This window comes from Cupressus sempervirens, chromosome 6 (genome assembly GCF_028749045.1).
Source record: "Cupressus sempervirens isolate cs-2001-9-10 chromosome 6, ASM2874904v1, whole genome shotgun sequence".
NCBI lineage: Eukaryota > Viridiplantae > Streptophyta > Pinopsida > Cupressales > Cupressaceae > Cupressus > Cupressus sempervirens.
The window spans coordinates 9,691,018-9,698,833 of record NC_143123.1 but is presented as its reverse complement, the minus strand read 5'-3'; positions in this window follow the sequence as shown (position 1 = coordinate 9,698,833).

Here is a 7,816-nt window from a genome sequence, read left to right as displayed (position 1 = left end):
ATTATAGCGCATGTGCACTTTTCAAAAAAAAAATACAAAGTGTGTACGCACTATTTAGAAGTAAATTTAAAAGGCTTTAAATAGCGCATGCGCGCTATAGTGTGTAAGCACTATAGGGCACACACGCTATTCAAAGCTTTGCATTCTACCAAGCCTAATGTTTGGTTTTTCCTTGGGGATCCAACCCAAAGCTTTGGAGTCTATAAACTGGTTTGAGACGTGTTTTGCTGCAAACATACAAAAAATGATTAATTTGTCTTGTGTACTCTCCTTCTAGTTTCCTCGTGGTTGAGCATCAATAAAATCATGTTACATGACATTGTAGGTCTCTGTGTTAGCTACACAACCATATAATTTTTTTTTATCTGAACTATTTCAAGCCTTTCATCTATAATTTCTTTTGAATGTATGTCCATTTTTTGTCAAAAACCAACATGTAATAATTGGGCTGTAGATTTTAGCTTGTTCATTGAATTTTGCAACAACTTAATTTTTTAGAAACTAGACTCCATTCTACACACTTTGAAAAAAAGAAGTTCTAATTTTAGATTAGTTTTCAATCATTTCTAGGTGGAGCACATAGATATTTCATGTTTTTGGGATGTGTCTAATTAAAAAAATTATTTAAAAAAATACACATTATTAATTACCCGAAAAATTTGGGATAAACTACATAGTGTTAGGTAACTTTTGACTGAAACGATTAAAGAATTTCAAAAAAAAAAGTCAAAATTTTAGGGGGTCCACACTTTGTACTATGTTATGTTTTTTTGGAATAAACAGTACCACTTTCTGTGGCCCCCTTTTTTGAGGACCTAAAACTAAACCATTTTGGAAAAAAATTAGTAGTTTAGAAACTAGATTCAAAGGACTATGACTTTTGTTTTTGTCATATCTTAAAATTTTGAGTGTAACTATCTTCAAATTCTTGTTGAAGTCCAGAAATTGTTGATTTTAGGAAAAAGGTGTCCACTTATACCTCCCTTTTGGCACCACAACTTGGTGCACTTACCCTCAACAAGAGTAATGGTAAACCACCATTCCAGATTTTGTATAGGAGTAGCATGGGAGAAGTCCTAGAAATGCTTCTAAATTGAGGTAGTTGGATAAATGAGAGATAAGTAGTGTGGAAGTAGAAGATTTTGGTAAACATTTAAGGAACATCCATGAGGAGGTGAGGAAGCACATTATTAAGATGAATACACAGTACAAGGTTTAGCCATATGTGAAAAAGAGGTATAAGAAATTTCATATTGGAAATGAAGTCATGGTTCATTTGAGAAAGGAGCATTTTCTAGTAGATACATATAATAAGATGAAAATCAAGAAGTTTGGATCATGCTAGATAGTGAAAAGGCATGATTTTGGAAATTCCATAGTATGAAGTAGAGTTATCAACTAAACTAAATATTTTACCAATGTTTAACATTTTGGATTTGACATAATATTATGAAGGAAGTGATTGAGATATCGTTGCAGAAGCACTGTGGAGTATTTTGACATCTACTTCAACTAAAAGGAGATTGAGGAGATATTGGATAGTCGTGAGGGAAGAAGCACAAGGAATAGAACATATGAAGAGTATCTTGTCAAATAGAAAGGCTGGAGGTTAGTGGAGGATTAATCATGGCTAGCACGGGAGGAGGTTGATTGTCTTGGTATTCCTCTAACTACCTAAAACATGATAGGGTCACTTCTCAAAATACCCTAGGTGTTTGATGCGGGAGCATCCTGGGTGTAAGGACAATCTTGCATCGCCCAAAAATATTTCTATTTCCAGTTTCCCATTTTTTGTATTTTTAATAAGGTTTATCGTTGTATAGAGTTGTTATTTGTGGGAGCTTTCTAATTTAGTAAGTTGATATTATGTGCTCAAATTGTTCTCATATGTGGAGATTCAACTTTGACATATCAACTTGCTAGATGAGTTTTATTGTCATATCATATGTATTGATGCAGTTAGTGTGAATTTTTGGTATGAACTTTGGCTATCCAAACTTTAGGTCTAGCAATGAAAGTCTAAATGGCTCCAAAATGAGGCAAACTTGAGCAATTGATGGATGCTTTCATTTAGTCACTATAGATCACTAGTTGAGGATTCTAGAATAGGGATATGCTAGCTCATTAGCTCAACAATTTGCTAGTTATGGTCTACACAAGTGGACTCATCTGAAAATCTAATTTTAAATTATCTTGAGTCAATCCTATGTAATAAAGTGAAATGAAATAATATGAAATGAGGTTGGTGGGCCTCAAGGGTTAGGGCTTAATGTTTAGAACCTTTCAATATGGTTAAAAGTACCTATATAAGGAAGACAAGTAGGTTATTTAGAGCAGTTATGGGTTATAGTGACAAATCTTTATCTTGTAGATCATTATAAAGAAGGTTCCCATGTGCATTCTACATTTGCGATGATAATAAGAAGCCCATATTTTGTTCTCTCAATTTGTGGTGTTCTCCTATTTTTGTTGTTTGTTGTTGTATTAATGGGAACACCCTTTATCATTCTCCCAAAAGGAAGATATACAACAAATTGTGAAGATTTTGGATAGCAGAATAAGTAAGATTACCAAAGGAAAAGACTACATGGAGTATCTAGTTCAATGGAAGAATAAACCAGTTAAAGATAGTTCATGGATAACACAAGCTAAGTTGGATCTTTATGATTCAAGCCAAAGTATCAAGATTTTATGATGTGGAAATTAGTTCTTTACTTACCCCAGGTGTCTAATTTAGGAGCATCCTGGGTCAATCAGAAATCTTGCATCAACCAAAAATATTGCTTTGTTTTCTATACTAGTTTGTTTTCCATGAAGTAGTCATTACAACTTTTGGTTTTGAGTTGAGTGTGGTTGACATCATGTTGAGGACCTATTTTAGACCTTATCCTAAGAGAACATAATATTTTATGGCTTGTGCCTCGAGTTATATGCTATTTTCTTCGATCTCTGTTTACTATGATTTCATTCATCGTGGCATGTTATTTTTTTCCCTTGTTTCCTTTGATGATATTGCATCTTATGTTGTTGGGATCTGATGCCTTGTTCGTATCTGAACCTATCCTTAAGTGCAAGTGAACAATCGATTCCCATTGCTTGGGTTTTGGTTTACTCTTTCGAGGTAGGACCTATATTATTTATTAAATGCCTGACTGGATGACTTGTGTTCTAGATGGATATATAAGAACTTGGATTGGATGTAGGAAGGGAGGAAGGATAAAAAAAGGGGAGAAGATAATAGAAGTGCCTATAGATGGCGAGTCTTGGACTCTGAAGTTGTAATTCATTGGTTGAGACCTCACAGTCATGCATGTTGGATGTTGTTACGTATATTTTATCATACGAGCTATGCAATCAATCAGTAAATCTATGAGTTCTATTATCTTTTTGTTGCAATTCTATGTTTTCTTTCATTTGTACTCTATACAAGCTTTTAGGTGATTGGATTTGATCTTTGATTGGCTTCCTTGCCCTACCAGCATTACATCATATATCCATATTGTGTGTGTGTGTGTGTGTGTGTGTGTGTGTGTGTGTGTATGTATATATGTATATGTATATATGTATATATACATATATACATATACATATGTATATATACATATATACATATACATATGTATATATACATATATACGTATACATATACATATGTATATACATATATACATATACATATGTATATACATATATACATGTATATACATATGTATATGTATACGTATATATGTATATACATATGTATATGTATATATGTATATATATACATATACATATACATATGTATATGTATATATGTATATATACATATATATGTATATATGTATATATACATATATACATATACATATGTATATGTATATGTATATATATACATATATACATATACATATACATACATACATACATATATATATATACATATATATATATATATATATATATATATATACATATATATATATATATATATATATATATACATATATATATACATATATATATATATATATATATGTATATATATATATATATATATATATGTATATATATATATATATATATATATATATATATATATATATATATATATATATATATATATATATATATATATATATATATATATGTATATATATATGTATATATCTACACATGTACATATATATGGGCAATATAAAAAACTACATGATGTATACAAATTATGTAGAAATTGGAATCCTATTTGCATTTTATAACACAAAAGAGTTTTTTATTGCATAGTAACCTGAGTACATTATGGCTTAGTAAGAGGTTTGGAAAACAACTAATGGTATTTGATGTAGTCACTTTGGCTATTGTCTACATGGTATGGATTTTATGGAGTTAAAGTTAATGTTCAAAACTTTGATAGTGCAGTTGGATAAATTGTCTAAACATTGAATCAATGCATCTTTGAGATAGTATTTTACTCTCCATTTCACCACATTGTATTCTACAGTTGTATTATTTATGTTTCCGAATGAGATTTTCTATGTCAAGTATATGCTATGAAGTTTCTTTGACATGATATGTTCCATAATTTTTTAATAAATGTTGAGCTCCAAATCAAATCTTATCAAAATAAAAGCCTCTTAGCCTTCACTAAAATGCTCTACATTTTACCAAGATGACTAATATGACCTAGTTTTGGGAAGATGGTTAGGATATTGTATAGACCTATGAAATAAATTTCATATGTTTGTGTTTATGTTTGTATTATTTATTGTGTTAAATTAATATAACTCCTTGGTTTACACACCCTTTACCAATTCAATAAAAATGTTCTTTTGCACTAGTATTTGATGTTTAATGTTTTCAAGAGATATTGTGTAAAGGTTGTATATGGTCTCTAGTATCTTGTTCTTGGTTTGAATAATGTTTTATGTCTATCCCAAAAGGATAATAGGTTAACAATTAATGATCTTGATAGTGACAATGATATTTAGTCGTATGGCTATATTACTTTAATTGTGGTTGATCTTGACCTATTTCATGTATTATGAACTTTTTAAGCATAAATTATGCACTATGTTGATCTATAATCTATTTGTTTACATTCATGCATATACTTAGAGCTAGCCTATTATAGGTTACAACTTAATTTGTTAGGTCCTAAAATGAGTTTACATAATTGATGTGTTGGAATGGTGTAGATGAGATATAAGGAAGGCTGAGTAGTTTGGAAAAAAGAGGATTTTTTAATGAAATTTTGAAATGTGGAAAATTAATTATAAATCAAATAATAAAGTGTCTAGAATTAGTGTAATAGAAGAATAGGGACTCAAATAGAATTGTTCCATCAAGATTATTTAGATGCTTGTTCTACATCGATTCACATCATGTATCTCATTATAACTTAATTGTATCTTGGTTTAAATTCTAGTGATCTTTAGCTTTCAAGTCTATTGTCTCTTTCTCCAAGAAAGTGTGTCTTGGCTACAAGTCATACTGTGAGCCTTCTATAAATCTTGTTACATATATTGTGGGTTGATCCTTAATGTGGTTTTTTCCTTCTTGTATTTTTTGACATAAGATTCCTACTATTCTTGTATGATGCATGTTGTGTTTGCTCTCACTTCTACACATCTGCTCAAATAATTTAATGCTAATGAATATTGAATTTTTTCCTTATGTTGATACTCCCACCAACCACCATCTGGATACATATTGTAATTTTTTTAATCTATGTATTCCCTATGGATAAGGTTACTTATTTACTTGGAAAGGAATGTGCACTAGATTGTGGAGAATTAAATAATTCAGCATCTGCCACCCTTTTCTTGTTGTCTTATCAATATGCATTGTTCTTGTATTTCCTTCTCGACCCTCCCTTTTATTTTAAGTTTATTTATTAATATTTTGATTGACATTATCTAATAGTTGGGCATTACATTGATTAGAACTAGATATGGGGGACATACTAGGATTGGAACTAGCACTTGCATCTATAATAATTTCAATGTTGTCTCTCTTAGACTCACTACTATTGGCTTCTATATGCTCACTCTTATAGTTTAATACTAACATTTGAGCATCATTTTGTCAATAATTAGAATAACGTTATGTATTTTGTTTCAATTTTGAGATGATTATATTAGAAACACTGTGAATAACCCTTATATACTTTTCCTTTTCATCTTTAGCTTCAAAATTGTGTGTGATATTCATATTTTTCTAAGACCTCACTTTGGCCCTAGGATGGCTATTTAATCCTCTCTCACTATTTTATATATTAGTTTTTATTTCTCATTATTTTTTATTAGATATGTGATCTTCAATCTTCAAATTTTTAAGGATCCACAAAATTTTTGCAATTTATATTTGGTTGATGTAAAAAATTCCTTGATTAGTCCTATCTAAGACTATTTCTTGGGTAATATTTTCTTATGCCTGAGCAAATATTATTCACATGTAATAGAATATTTTCCTCCTAGATTTTGTGAGATATATATTTAAATTATTTATTAGTAGAATAATTTTTTTCCAAAAACAAATTACCACATTGATATTAGCAATTTTGGCTAGACTTTTAGGCCTTTTAATAGAAACATTTTCCCTTGTAATAAAATTTTCACCATTTTTTATAAGGCTTTGCACACTAATATTTAGATTATTTCATTAGCATTCCAGTTAGGGTTAATAATATAGTTTTATAGAAGATATTTTTCTATGCTAAAATTATGATCTTTCTTGTGAAGTCCTCTATATTGGGCTTTCAAACAATTATGTCAAGGTTAACTTGATGAACACCTTCAATAGGCTTATTTTATGTTTCCACAAAAGAGGCTAAATAGAATATTTAAATTCTCAACATTAAGCTTACCTATGTGACATCCCTAGGATTGGGGTTTGTATTCTAGTTCGTGTTGAGTTTGGTTCTCTTGATTTATGTTCTAAGATATGACAATTTCCTTATTTTGTGGCCTTCTATTTTTCATAGGAAGCACACATTTAAACCCCTAGATTTTTAATTTTGTAAGAGAATATTTTCTCTCTAAGCTCAAATTATTGGAGAGTGCATTAATTATTGGAAGGGGGAAGCTTCTAGTAATTTAATTTTCTAGAAGCACAATTAATTATTGTATTGCAAGAGAGAAGCTTCTAGCAAGTGCATTGATTATTGGAAGGGGGAAACTTCTAGTAATTTAATTTAAAAGTATAAATAGAGGTGAGAGCTTCATTGTTTATCATCTGATTATTGTATCTAATTTTGTGAATTGTATTTGATATCAAGTTGGGAGAAGAAACTAAGGTTTTCGATTTCAGTTAGCCATTGGAGAATGTCAACTCTTCAGTGTTGCAACCATTTGAGGTGGTGAAATATCCATTGAATTTGGTATTTAGGAGAGCTTCAATTCAGGAGTTCTATTTGTGCTTAAATTGGAGAATAGATTTTGGTTGCTATAGTATGCATGCATGATGTCACGCTATAGTATCTATGTTTGATTCATTTCCATTCTTCGGCATCACTATTATCATTGTACTTCATCAGCATATGATTTTGTTGTTATAATTCAGAATCTAATTTTTGGCATTACTATAGTCATTTTTTTGCATCTAGTTTCCATGTATTTGCACTAATAATACCAAAAGAATTACACTTGCATATTAGTTCCTTGTGAGAGGATATTGCATTGGTATCAAAGCTTGCTTGCATAGTATTTGACAAAATGTTGAACAATTGAACTAGAGAAGATTTTGGTGTTTGAAGAAGTTATAACCTATTGGGGTTACTACATTGGTATAGATAAACACTCCCGCTTCCTATCAGGAATCGGAAGTGGCTGAAGTAAAC